The sequence below is a fragment of the Gallus gallus genome, chromosome 2, assembly GCF_016699485.2.
Source record: "Gallus gallus isolate bGalGal1 chromosome 2, bGalGal1.mat.broiler.GRCg7b, whole genome shotgun sequence".
Lineage (NCBI taxonomy): Eukaryota > Metazoa > Chordata > Aves > Galliformes > Phasianidae > Gallus > Gallus gallus.
In genome coordinates this window covers 68749158-68763679 of record NC_052533.1, presented here as the reverse complement: position 1 = coordinate 68763679, position 14522 = coordinate 68749158, and the positions used below count along the sequence as shown (strand labels likewise).

General features: G+C 40.2%; 1 long non-coding RNA gene across 2 annotated transcripts in view; it reads left to right on the top strand.

Annotated features, from left to right (window-relative positions):
- Positions 1 to 14522, top strand: part of LOC121113081 — a 76733-nt gene that overhangs the window by 24488 nt on the left and 37723 nt on the right. The window lies entirely within an intron of this gene.

The window sequence follows — 14522 nt, the reverse complement described above, 5'->3', positions numbered from 1 at the left end:
AGGTATTGTAACCCCTTTTCAAACCTTCATAGCCAATAGTTGTTGCTGTCACACAAGAAGGATGTGAAAGTCATCATACAGCTCCAGGCAGCAAAAGGATGCCATATAAGGTGTTAAGGTAGAGATGTGCCTATGAAGAGAGAGAACTGGAGTCTCTATCTCAGAGAACTGGAGTCTCTATCTCAGAGAACTGGAGTCTCTATCTCAGAGAACTGGAGTCTCTATCTCAGAGAACTGGAGTCTCTATCTCAGAGAACTGGAGTCTCTATCTCAGAGAACTGGAGTCTCTATCTCAGAGAACTGGAGTCTCTATCTCAGAGAACTGGAGTCTCTATCTCAGAGAACTGGAGTCTCTATCTCAGAGAACTGGAGTCTCTATCTCAGAGAACTGGAGTCTCTATCTCAGAGAACTGCCTTCCTATTGTCTCTTTCTCCTTGATATTTCTTTCTCCTTTCTTTTATCCTAATGGCTTTCTGCACTGGAAGGTTGGAGGAGGGTTTAATCTGGGGAAGTGTGTGTATTTTTTTTGTTTGCCTGTACAGATAAGGCGCATAGAGCTAAAGAATGCACAGAACTACTGGAAGGTGCTTAACCCAAAGGATGATTTCTAGATGCCTTTGCTGGGCATCTTTAAGTGAGAAGAAACAAATATCTTCACAGCTGTAAAAATTCACCCTATCCTTTGGCTAGGGGTGCTCCTGAGGTCACTGGGATATGAAATCTGTATGCTCTGGTAAATGAGTTGTAACTATTGGGAGAAGCAGCAGGAGATGTAGATATCTTACTGGAAAGCAACTTATTCCGATGGGACCAGATGTGCTCTTCCTGCACAAGCTCACAGTGATGCTATCTCAGAGAAAATTAGTGTGTCTTGGCATAATCTGTAATGCAAGCAGGGAGGTAGTAGAAGTGCAGGAGTCTTTTTCTCCTTCTTCCCTTAAGAATAAAGTGTGCTTCCTCCTGCTTATGGACGGCACTGACACCAGTCTTTTCCTTCTGTTTCTGAGGTGGAGAAGGAATGAGGAAACTTCCTGAATGTGCAGAGCAAACATCCTCCTGTTAGTGTTGGCAAGCATGAACTGCTTCTGAATAATCCGACTGCTAACGAATCTTAAGTCTCCAACCTCAAGAGGGCCAGTAAAAAATTGTGAGACCAGTACCAAGCACTATATTGTCAATATTACAGCGTATATCCTACAGTCCTGTTTCAGTTAAAACCTTTCTAGTAAAGGTAGAGCTCTTGCCCCAGTATGTTCTCGTGTTTATTCTCATTGTTGAAAGTATTTGTCTTTGACAGCATCAAATCTGCTTGCTTCGGCAGTGTGGCAATGGCTTTTTGTGCCATATGGAAGCCCTCTGACATGCTGTGTGTCTGTCTTCTGTATGTAAGTCATAACGTGATAAGGAGCTGTCCTCTACCTGGTTATGTACGTCTGTGTTTTAATTTCATTATACTAGTGTAATCGTAGTGCAAACATATCCAGTTGAAGCAGAAAGGAGAAAACCCTAGGAGTGAGAGCTGGTATGTGACTATAGACTACATACTATATGCTCAGATCAGTCAGATGGCTTTTCAACAGGAAGCTGAAGTGCTGGCAAGGTGCTCTTCAAACATGGTAGGACATGACGTATGCAGGCAGAAACATGGCTGCCTACGTGAAGTGAAAATGACTACCAGCTAAGAGCTTAGGGAGAGAAAGATAACATGGCAGGACTGCTTCAAAAAGGGAGAGAACAGTGAAAATGTCTGGCTGTTGTTACAGTACAGAGGAATAAAGCAAGGCTGTGCTACCATAGAAGCAAAAGACTGTCAGTTCTTCTATTTGGACTCTGTACTCCCTGCATCTCCACATGGAAGGAATGCATGATGCTGTGTCACAAAGAGATCAGTTCAGCATCCTCTGTTTCCAAAGAGGTCCTCCATCTAGGGCTCCTGCCACTAGAAATGTGGTGAGAAGCCAGGAGCCTCGAACCCGGGCCCCGTCATAAGAGTGAATGTAATTGTGGATTTCATGTGTATACACAGGAGGTTTCAGACTGCTTGGTGCTAAAGGTGAACCCAGAAAGTCCAAGCAAATGATCCACAACTGCATCTTGCCAGTGAGTTTTTTCTGTTGTTAAAAGCTGATGGAGGGCCAAATGTTCCTCCACAGGATGAACTGGTGATTGGGTTCAGCTAGCTGGCTGGCTCTCTAGTGTCTGTTTGGCTGAGCTTCAGAGGAGCATGCTTGTTGGGTTCACTTGCACTCAGATCTATCTGGGTCTTAATTATGCATTGGTGAGAAGAGCTGAGTAGAGATGTGATTCATTTAGGAACTGGCAGCCCTTTCACAGTAAGAACTACAGGATAATGCAGCTCTGCTAAGAATCAAAGCCTTTGGTTGAATTTCAGAGCACCTCCTGTTAGCCTGACTTTTGCTTGCTGGTTTGTTTTAGATGGTAATTTGTTGATGCCAGTGAGTCAGCTTATTGCAATTAATGTATCTGTAAGCCCATAAATGTTAGTATCTGTGTGTTGAACTGCTCTTCCTCCGTACCAAACAGATGTGGAGTTGTCATCTGCACAGCTGCTGGTGTTCTTCCATTATGTTGAAAATTGGTCCCTTGCCCTGATGGACAAATCTCAGTTTTCTGTGCTTATGGCTCATCACTTCAGCTGTCCCCGTAAAAACTAATAAGCTCCTAGTTCTCTGGAGCTGAGTCATCTTTTACCTTGCCTCGTTCCCTGAAAATGGACATCAAAATAGATACTTCAAGAAGCTGTCATGGAAGTTGCTGTCTGCCTTTGGTTTGAATTGCCAGCGTGTCTTTTATTTGTAACAAGCTGAGTATGTTGTTGGAGCCAGTCAAATAATTTAATTCTTAATCCTTTAAAATATTTGCTTTGCACAGTAGAAGCTGCCTTTGAATTCTGCCTGCTCTGATTCTGAGTCTGTTGGACAGTATCTTTTGTATTCACTTATGTTTGCAGCATGGTTTGTCAAAGGATTTCTCTCCTTGTTGAGGGTTGTGATGGGCTGGGTACTCAAAGCAGTGAGGTTCATGTCTCACAGAGCTTATGATCTAAGCAATCAGGTTCAACTGGAGCATCAACAAATGAGCATGAAATGCTCTGCCCTTGAAGCGTGGGCCTGCTGAGAACTGTGCAAAAGAGCATAATCTGCTGTGTTCTTGTCAGATCGTGCCAGGTGGCTGGCAAGCAAACTCTTCCAATTTTTCCTTCAGAAGAATATGAAGACAGTGGTTGCTCAAGTCCTCAGTGACTGCCTTAGCCAATTCACATAGTTCAGTTTTCTTGTATGTCAGGACTTTTTCCTACTCCTTTAAGTCTACTGAAGAGAATATGAAACATATAAAGATGGTTTTGTCTTTAATCTAACATTCATGTCTAAAAAGAAATGTTATGTTATGAAAGAAAAGTAACGTCTTGAGGGCAGAAGGCATTACCCTGAAACTACTTCAACATAACCTACGCTTATGGTCTTCTACCCTGCTAGATTCTTTTCTGTTCTTTCACTGATGCACCTGAAGCTTGTTACAGAAGGGTTGTAAGCTCCATAGCACCTCCTTTAATGTTCTTTTCAGAACTAGTGTGCTGCAAATATTCAAAACCAGGCTGGATGGAACTTTAAAAAAAGCCTCATGTGAAAGCCGCTTATTCTTTCTTCCCGTAAAGAATGGGAAGGCCGTGCCTTTATTCTATATGCTTTCCTATTTTCTTGTCCATACTCAGCATTTGCCATTCTACCTCTGGTGCTGCGCTGTGCACCTCCTGCAGTTTCTGCTACAGCTGCTGGTGAAGGCAGTGACTGGCAAAGGAAAACACCAAGACTGGGAATAGACGATGCTTGATTCAAGAAGGCTCTGGATCCCTTTTTTCCAGCTGGAGGATTTGAGAGAGCTGTTAACATGCACTTGAAAGTGTTCATCCATGTCTGCTGCCTTAACTGTGCTCTAGATTCCTGCTGTTGAAGAACTTTGACTTCTGGCAGACCCTCTCTCCCATGGGAGATGAGGGGGCTCTGAGATGCTGAAGAAATGATGCACAGAAATGCATGTGAGCAACAGGTACATCAAGACTGAGGCCCCTGTGAAGGTGAGGGGGGAAGAAATGTGTGTACATCTGGTGTTTGGAGACCCAGGAGAGGGAGAAGGAAGCAGCAGTTGCCGTGTGCCACAGGAACCTGGGAGCTGCTGCCCTGCTGCCGCCAAGCAGAGGGGACGGCTCACTGCTACAGGTTCTCAGGGAAATAGGGCTTGGTGGTACCTCTAATGAGGGACCTGCCTGTAGGAAACGCTCTCCTGTTTTGAGTTGGGACATAAGCCTATGGAGTCTTTTAGTCTTTTTCTGCTGATACAGGGGCGATGTTGATGGATCTGTATGTTCACCTGCTTTCTCCAGTGTTTCACACGTGCTGCATTGCAGAGATATGCAGTTTATGTGTGTGTATACGCACAATCTGTGACCAGGTCAGCTCCGAGTGAGTCCTTGTTCACCCAGATGGACTTAGAAGTCAGGCGCTGGAAGAAGGAAAAAGGCAATAGTAGGACTGAGTGAGTCATCCTAGCTCCAGTTCAAATGCCTGCAGAATAACGTTGAACCTTTACTGTTATTTCAGCTGGGTATGTTGGGTGTACGCTGACACATAAATAATCCTGTTGTTCTAACTGCATGCTACTGAAAGCTGCAATGGAGTCACCTGGCAGACAAGCCAAGAGTGTCAGGTGGGAGAAAAGGAGAGTATGGAGAGATGGGATGTATTTGTCCTTATTTTATGACAGTGTGAAATAGCATCTCTCAGCTTTCTGAGACCTAGTTCATTAATAATCTCCCAGCGCTGTTTTATTCCCACACTCCCCTTAGTACTAACTGTGTGGTAGATTTCTAGGCATGTCTGGGAAACAGCCTCCCTCCCTGCTTTTTGTTTCATGGCCTTTAGTTGGGAACAGCCACGAGGACAGCAGTAGAAGCTTGTTACCAGTGATATCCCTTATTCTGTTCAGAATTGTCTCTGAGAGAAATCTGATTTAATGACAGCTGCTGAGGGAGTTGGTCACAGAGTGCTGGATTCTCTGGCTTCTGGCAACCCCGTATGTAGTATGACACGTGTTGATTTATTTATTTCCAGCAACTGAGGAGAGCTTGTCCCTGATAAAAGTCCCTGGTTTGATGATCTCAATGGTACGAGCATATGGACAAGAAAGTTGACCCTAACGGGAAGTTTGAGATTTGTGAGCAATGAATGATTAAGCACTCACAGAATTCATTGTTTCTCCTCAGAGATCCTCCTGCCTGTCTGAAGGCAATGTCTGCCTGCTGAATGGCTCAATGTCTGCCATTTCAAGCATGGCTTACGTGCTTGCCTGTGCTATTTAGGTGAGTTAAGCAGATATCTGCTCTTCCAAGTACCTGAACTGAAATCTCAGACAATGCCCTCCTTTCAATGTGGGTAACATTATGTTGTTTTAGCTTGAGCTACTTGACAATTTATTATTTTGTGTTAAGTTTACATGAAGCTTACTGTATGAGTGGCATTATTTGAATCAGTGTTACATGCAAGTAGGTCCTCAATGCATTGAGAAGGCTCCATATATGGCTGGATGCTATGACAATGTGGATGTTATGTCAGATAACGTATGGAATTATTACTCTAGTTGCATATATTTATAATGCTGTTACAATTCTGTCCAGCGTACAGACAAATTATGGTCTCATCTCTTTTTTTCAAATCTGTGAAATTGAATTGAAACAACCAGGAAGCTGTGCTTCTGGGTGGATCAGAACAGGAGCTTGCTGTTTCAGTTTTACTGTAAAATGAGTATTCACACTTATTAACTTAGCATGCACCGAGGAAATTATCATCTGTTATGGTGATGTTATGAGGGAGGCTTTATGGGAGGACTTACATTGCAAGGGGTGTTATGTGGAAAGTTGTGGGCTTGATGGGGAGGTGTTCTATTGAAGAGAATGTTATATGAAGTGGGTGAATGTTGTAATCAGAGAGGTGTTACGTAGGCATTATTTGTTAGGCAAACATAAGTAAGAATTACTCCGTTTAAGTATGTGAATGTGTTAACATACTCTCTGGCATATGGAATGAGTATGGCCACTTATTTTACCTAAATAATTTTGAGATTGTTTTGGAGCAATGAGAGAGCTTGTTTGCTCTCTCAGTTCTCTGTTGAACTGTAAAAGGTGACTCTTCACGCCTAACTTGGTGTGTGCTCCTTTAGAAGTTTTTCTTTTATATTGAAGTAATACCTGAGGGAGGGCAGCTTAATATTGGAGGGGGTCAAGTGCAATATATGGGGGTGTTGCGGAGGAGGAAGGGACGTTATACAGAGGGGTGATTGACTGGAAATGGTGAGCAGCATACGTGATTGGTGTTGTACAGAGTTGGGCGTTATTTGGAGGGAATGTTTGTTTTGGTGTTCAGGCTTTAAATGGAGGGGCTGGTGCCATGGTTATGTGGGGCTTATAGTGCAGTTATTTTATGGAAGCATGTATATGATGCTGTTAAAACATCTGGCATACGGAAGAATTATAAATATGGGGCATTGTATGGGAAGGGCATTATTTGGAGAGAGCAAGTGGTAAAAACAGGTCTATGGGATATGGTATTATATTAAATGGAGGTGAGTGGTAAGCGCATGTGTGCTATATATGACCAGAGTATTCTATAGGAGAGTTCAAGTGATGAAATTCTTCAGGAGGGGAGGTGCAAGCAGTAACCCTAGTGCCATTATATGGGAGGGAGTTACGTGGCAGATATAGGGGGTTAAACATCAAGGCATTATATGGGGAGGAGTAAGCAATAAATGCAGGGTGATATATGGGAGGACGAGTGAGTGATAAACAAAGGGGTAGCAAGTGGTTAATGTGGATGCTATATGGGGTGTTTACTGAAGTGTGTATATACATAACACTTAAAATATTGTCTTGCTGGCTCAGTCACTTATTGGACTGTAAAATGTTTGTCCATCTTAGCATGTGCTGAAAATTTATTCTTATATCCTGAGATTATTGGAGCTGAGTATTACGTGGGGAGAGGTGTTATACTGAAAAGGGAGCTATATGGACAAGGTGAGTGTTAAAGGCACGGGGCATTATACAAAGGAGAGTTTTATTGGGAGGAAGCTTTTATTTGAGAATTAGATGATATATGGGAGATGATAGTTATATTTAGGTGAGCATAATGATTGTTTTGTGTCATATATCCTTCCAAAAATTCTTTATGTTAAGCCTGTATCCAGTCTCTATCTTATAAGCACTGTGAAACTGCATTGGAGTCATGGCAGAGCATATTACCTGTTGGAGGTGAAGCTTGCTGTCTCATTCATTGGACTGCACAATGTAAATCTTGTTACTTATTATTTTAGCCTGAGCTACTAGAGAAATTATACTAATTTGGGGTTTGGAGAGTTGTTATATGGGAGGAGTTATATAAATACAGGCTTTATAACCTAAATCAACCAATGCTATTGAAGCGGACGTTATACAGAGCTGCAGAGGTTTTATTGGGTGAGATGGGAATTACGTTGAGGTGGACATTACCAGATATAGTATAACAACTCAGTTAAATACCTATGGAAGACTGTTAAAACATTGTCTGCAATGCAGAATGATTATATTCACATTTCTATAAAATAAGTGTGATATAAATGAGGGAGCTCGTTTTCTGAGGGGAGCAAAGTCTGGCCTGTTGTTCATGGGGCTTCACTGTGAATCTGTTATTTTTTCAGGTAGCATATACCTCATTTTGAGGTTATATAAAAGTTTCTGTAGTATAGGGGAGGCATTATATGCAGTAGATTGCTTTATGGAAGTGACATTTATTGCAGCAGGAATACCATGTCAGCAGGTATTTTCCAGTGCTGTAGGCACTATTCTGTTATTAAGAGGTTAATTTAGGGACAAATAACTCTACCTGTACATGTATATGGCACTCCAGACTATTGTTCAGAATATAAAACATTTATGGTCTCCTTTTATTTTGAAATAACTGTGAGATTGGATTATATAATACAAGAGAGCTGTGTTTGAGGGGAATGCCAATAGCTTTCTTGCTGTCTTAGTCCTTAATAGCATTATAAAATGTGAATCCACAGGCTTATATCATCTTAGCATGCACTACTTGAGAACTTATTCTGTTATAATGACATGACATAAGTGGTATTTTTATAAAGAGGAGAGCTATTTTGAAGGAAGTATTTAGTGTGGCAAGAAGTCTATTTTGTTGGGTACTATACCTAGGTGGGCCTTATATGGAGGGTAAATTCCTGAAGTATTTCTATAAGTATGACACTTAACAATATTGCCCAGCATACAATCTATTTGTGGTCATTCTTCTTCAAATAAGAGTGAACTTGCATTGGAACAATGAGGGGATATTATTGTATGGGAGGCTTTATGTTGCAGGGAGCATTACCTGCAGTTCTGTGGGAGTAGTGCGGTGGGAGTGTTATACTGAAGATGGCATTATATAGAGTAGGTGCGTACTGTAAGGAGCTGTTCTCTGAAGGTTGTATTATATGGAGAATAATTTAAAGTACTATTACGTTGTTTATATGTGACACTGTTATAACATTGTCTAACATTCACAGTAATTATGATCACCTTTTTCTATGAAGTGTGAATTTTTTTTGGAAGAATGAGCAGGATTGTGTTCTGAAGGGAGTTCTTGCTTGCTGTGTCAATTATTTATAGGACTATAAAATGTAAAGCTTCATATTTGCACATGACATTTGCAAACATGTTACTTTGTTTTATGGAGGGGGCATTTCATGGAGAAGAGCGGTGCTGTACGGGGGTGTTATATGGAGAAGGTGAGCTCTAGATACGTGTCGTATTAGATGGAGAGGAGGGATTTTTTGAAGGGAGAGTTTTAATCAGGTACAGGTGTTAAATGGAGGCACTGGCACTTTAGCATTACAGAAAGGATAATTTATGGAAGGATACTGTTAAAACACTGTCTAGCATATATAACAGTCATGTTCAATTTCATGCTGTTTTAAAAGAAATTAGAACAATGAGGCCTTGCTTTCTTCTGGGAACTCAGCTTGCTGTCTCAACCTTTCTGTTGGAATATAAAATGTGAATCTTATGTTATCTCAGCATGAGCTGCTAGAGAACTTATTTTCTTACACTGCAGTTTAGTGAAGGTTATTATATGGGAGGCATTATATAAATAGAATATCATATGGATGTTTGCAAACATAGGGGGGTCATTATATCAAAAAACATGGCACATAGAGGAGGTAAGTTTTATAAGGAAGCTGACATTATATAGAGCTATATAGATATAGATATATATAGATAGAGAGAGAGAGAGGTATAGTGGACATTATACCTTGGAAGGCATTATTCAGAGGCAGGAATTATAGAGGTGAAAGTTATATACAGCCCCCACAACATGTGGTTCCTGCCCCAGTATGATATATATATCTTGCTGGTATTGCATGGTCTGATGTCATACCTTCCCATTTGCCTGGGAAGCACTGAATGAAGAAAAACTGTCTTGTGATATATAAAATGTACTTCTACACATTAACTATATTATATAAAACTTCTTTTATATGTATTTCTATTGATACATAAAAAAGAATAAAAACATGAAACTAGTGGGATATTTCAACATGTTTTTGTGAAACTAATGTAACTGCTTCAGTTGGACCAGATATTGATGAAATTCTTTATCAATTCAAGCTGTTCATCAGATTTTAAACATTCTTACTCTTCCTGACCTTCATCCTTAAAAGCAGTTGTTCTCAAATGTATATACGGTGAGGGGGGGGGGGGGGGGGGGGGGGAACAATGACATCAAACTGTTGTGATTGAGAAGTAAGCTGTATTTTTCTCTGGTGACGGAGATCTTACAAATGTCTAGTGAAGAGATGAGATCAATTTTTTTGAGTTGAATACCTGATTGCAACTCTGCACATTCCATTTGCGGGTAATTGAATGGACAATGGCATTGCAAATATATAAAAATTATGATTTCTTTTATATTGAAATCTGTCCTTAAATTTCTTTATTAAAATGGAAAACATGGCTGCATTTTTTTAACTGTTCACAGGACTGTTTAGCCAATGTTTTAAAACACAACTGTTTGCAACTGAAGCTTGCTATAATTTAAGTTTCACTTTCAACAGTGTTATGGTTTGTAACATTGCACTAAGTTGATTTTCACCTTCAAGATGCGTGTTTAACTCTCTTAAATGAGCAGTCAAAACCACCACAAATGCTAAATCTGTGAGCCATTTTTCATCTTCAATTTCTAGTACAGATTTTTCCTTTTATTCCATACACGACTTGATTTCACTTTGCAAATCATAAAATCCTTCTAGCATTTTACCTTGTTGTAGCTGACTTCGGAAGAGGAAATTATATCCCCATAATCACCATTCATACTTTTAAGGAATTCCTGGAACTGGTGATGTTTCAATCTCTTAGACTTCATGAAATTCATAGCTTCAACAATTTGCAAAACATTATTCACTTTTAAAGATCTCCCACTTAAATTTTCTTGATTTATAATGCAGTGATATTTCATTAAATGTGAGTTGTCAGCAGCAATCATATTGTCTTCTATTAATTTTGTAAGTCCTTCTTTATCTTTTAGCAACTATTCCTGGGAAGACATCAGCATCTACTCCAATATGTAGACAAAGGTTAAAGAAAATTGCTTTAATGTAACTTCTAATGCTTCATGCATTTACTTGCATCTTTTAATGGCACGAAATAAACCATTTGCAGTCAGATTTAATATCACATAACTTGCTTTTATAATAGAATCTGTTTGAGTTGTAACTTCAAAAAGAAAAGACATTTTTTTTTTCAGTTCACTATCTATCTTTATGAAATACTCTTTGATAGGCATTGAATTTGGCAGCATGCTTTTGCATTAAATGTCTTTCCAAATGGTAATATTGGAGAACTGACACTATTTCCTTACAAAATAAGCACAGAGCCATATGATTTGTCTTTTTGATAAAGTACTCACCTGTCCATTTCTCATTCAACATTCTTCCTTCGTCCACTGTTTTTCTTTCTGGGGGGTTCTGTTTTCTTTGAGATGACATTAGGTAGATTGAAACATCATTGGTAATCAGTGTTTTAGTCACCAAGTGGCACAAGCATATGTAACATATACCAGTTTCAATTCAACTGAGAGTGTACGGTGAGCATGAGATGTGATATTAGTACTGCACTGTGCCCTCCCTGTGCCCCGGTTTCAGCCCACACAGTGCCAATCACACCCCAGTGTTTGGTTATTGATGAGTCATGTGCCTGGGGCCAGGCATCTCGGAGGAGAAGATGCATCATGATGGCACAGTGTCAGGAGGTAAGCTGTGTTACTAGCCATCCTGAGCTTCATGAACATGTGGGGCATGGGTTTGATATGTCTGGTCCAATGTAATGGCTTGTGATGTGAATATAAAATCCATATGGAGCAGTGTGTATATAGTATAATTGACAAATAAGTTAGAATCTGACTATTAGGTTTTTAACTCTCACTGCTATAAGGCTAAGTTTTAACAGCACCTGGTTCTCCTCTCCTGTCTATTTCTTCATCCTGATCTTGACAGATGCAAAAAAAATGTAGAGAGAAGTAAGGAAAACTATATTATATAGCTATAGGGAAGTATATAGAGAGGCATGATAGGAAATACTTTATCCTTCCATTAGCAGGGATAAGCACTGAAAGGAGCAGGCAGACCCAACAGGTGGCTCTGAGGCTGGTATGCCAGCAGAATGTGAAGTCTTTTGATTGTAGGAAAGGCTACATGACACTGGACCTGCTGGTGCCTGATGGGATGTACCTTTTTCAGAGGTGGAGATGGATTTTTTTTTTTTCACAGGAGTTAGCTGGGCTGGTCGGTAGGGCTTTGAACTAGATTTGGAGGGGGAAAGGGATAACACCAGGCTCACCAGTGATAAGATATGAATTGATATGCCATATTCAGAGGGACTGTGTACTAGTGAGATCCTTCGGTCTGCTGCACGAGGTGCTGAGTCTGATGAAACACATCTGTAATGCTTATACACCTATGCCTGCAGCATGAGAAGGAGGAAGAGCTAGAAGCCTTGGCTCAGACCCAGAGCTGTGATACCATAGGCATAAGCAGAACCTGGTGGCAGGAGTTCTATGTGAGTTCAGTGTGCTGTGATGGAGGGAGCCTCTGTCTAAAGATGATGGGTACATGCTGATGGAGTTGGAGGCTACAGGAAGTAGCCTCCTGGAGTTGGAAGCACAAAGAGACTAATGAGTTGGACTCTTTAAAAAAAACTCTGTTATTGGCAGCTAGCAAGACTGAATCATGTCACAGTTGGAACTGCTTTTCCGATTCCACCATAGCTGCTATAGTTAGGTAATGTTGGTATTCTACTTGTAATGTAGGTAACTAGGATTTTCATATGTCTTTATAAAAGCATCGGAATAATGATTTTGAATTTTAGAGTATATGTATATAATATATATATATATATACACAGACATGTTATTGTGTACAATTCAACACTGCTTTGAATGTACAGTACTTAATCCCTAATGAGAACTAAACCAGAGGTTGTTACTGACTGACTGTTATCACAGAGCTGAGGATTAGGATGGCCTTTCCTGAAGTTGAAATATAAGTTCTACTCTATGTCAATAGCAAGAAAAATATACATATTGTATATACACATCAGCATCTTGTCTCTCTACAGTAAAAAGCAGTTGTAGTCCTAGAACTTAGTTAAATTAGAGTCAAGTATTGGATGATGCTGCATGGCTTATTATTTTCAGGGAAAGATTTTTATCACTTTAAAAGCATGACAAATAATCTAAAAATGTTGCAGAGTTGCTGATAAACGATAAGAATTGCCTACCTAATTTCACTTGGTATAAACAGTGTATTAACCTTTTACAGATAGTTATAGTTATATGGAATGCCCAAGCAATTTGGACTTAATTATGGTTTGGATTTCTTTTATGTTTTTGTTATGTTCTGTATCTGAAATGAACGCTGTCAGAAAGTAGTCTTTTGCTATCTCTTAGATATATCTGGCATAAACTATAGAAACTTAGACACATAGCTCTCTTAACTACTGTGAGTAGTTCTCTTGAAACAATTGGAACAAACTTCCTTCTTTTTTTCTTGTGATGTCTCAAAATGCAACAGAATTTTCTTTAATAAACAGGCAAATAAACCAATGGATTGCAGGGAAATTTCTGGCCTGGGCAGAAAAGTAAAGAGAGGAATTACAAGCATTGAGCATTCGGATTGGCAACAGCTGGAACAGTTTGTACTACTGCACCCTCTGGCATTTATCCAGGATTTGGTGTATGTAGATGTATCTGAAGATGTGCTGTAATTTGTGCTCAGTACACAGGCAGTGGGATGGATACAGAGACAATGACTGTGATGCTTTTCAGTGGCCAGGTGAGTTATAAGGATAGTATACATGTACACTCAATCATAAATGTCAGAAGACAGAATTGGCAATTCATTGATGATAAATTGAATTCACCCATGAAGGAAGAAGCTGAAAATCTGACAAGAAAATAAACTTGGATTTCAAACCTTTACCATAACGAGGTACTTTATCACAGAGGTGTTTGAAGTGATGGTATTGTGAAGGTTGGTGTACTGACCAGGATACAATGCTCTCCCCACTAGCAGAAGAATGGAAATCCAGTTTTTGATTTCCTAAGAAGCTGTCCAACCTAAGAGATGGACACAGTAAGGTACACGGGATTAAGTCTACATTTTCTGAGTCTCTGTCCTTAATGTGTAATTTCCAGCCATCTACTTATCTCATTCAGGCTGTCATCATTTCACGTCTTTAGTGAGGCAGCATCCTTTTCCCTCAGCTTGTTGAATGTGATGTGTAAAATTTCTTACATTCACTCAGAGCACTTCTGGGAAGACCATCACTTTCCCTCACTTGCTGCTTTCAACATGTCACGTGTCTTTGCCTCCTTTCCTTCTATTGCATCAAACCATTGTTACTTGCCTTCACTACACATGCTTTTCATGTCGTCTTTTCACCCTGTCTGTCATCTCTCACTCACTACTGACTGGCTGATTCTTGCCTGCAGCCAGCTTCTGACGTCACCATTCAGATGAGCATTTCTCTCCTCCATGCCACTTCTCAAGTGCTCAGCACATACTCCCATTACTCAGCAACAGCCAAAACATGAGTGTGCCATTAGCACCGTCTCAACTGAAATGAGGGCGGACCAATGTTATATTAAGGTAAGTATAACAGAGAGGATAATTTACAGAAGAACATACGAGGGACTGTTAAAGCAAAAGCATTGTCTGGCATTCATAACAGTTATAATAACACCTTTTTCAAGTACTGAGAAATAGGGTGGAGATGATCACAGAACTGTAGAGGCAGGAAAAGATCTCTGGAGGTTGAGTCCAACTCCCCTTTTAAAGCAGTTCCTTACAGCAGCAGGTTGAACAGGAAGGTGTCCAGGAGAGTCATGAATACCTCCAGAGAAAGAAACTCTACTACATCCCTGGGCTG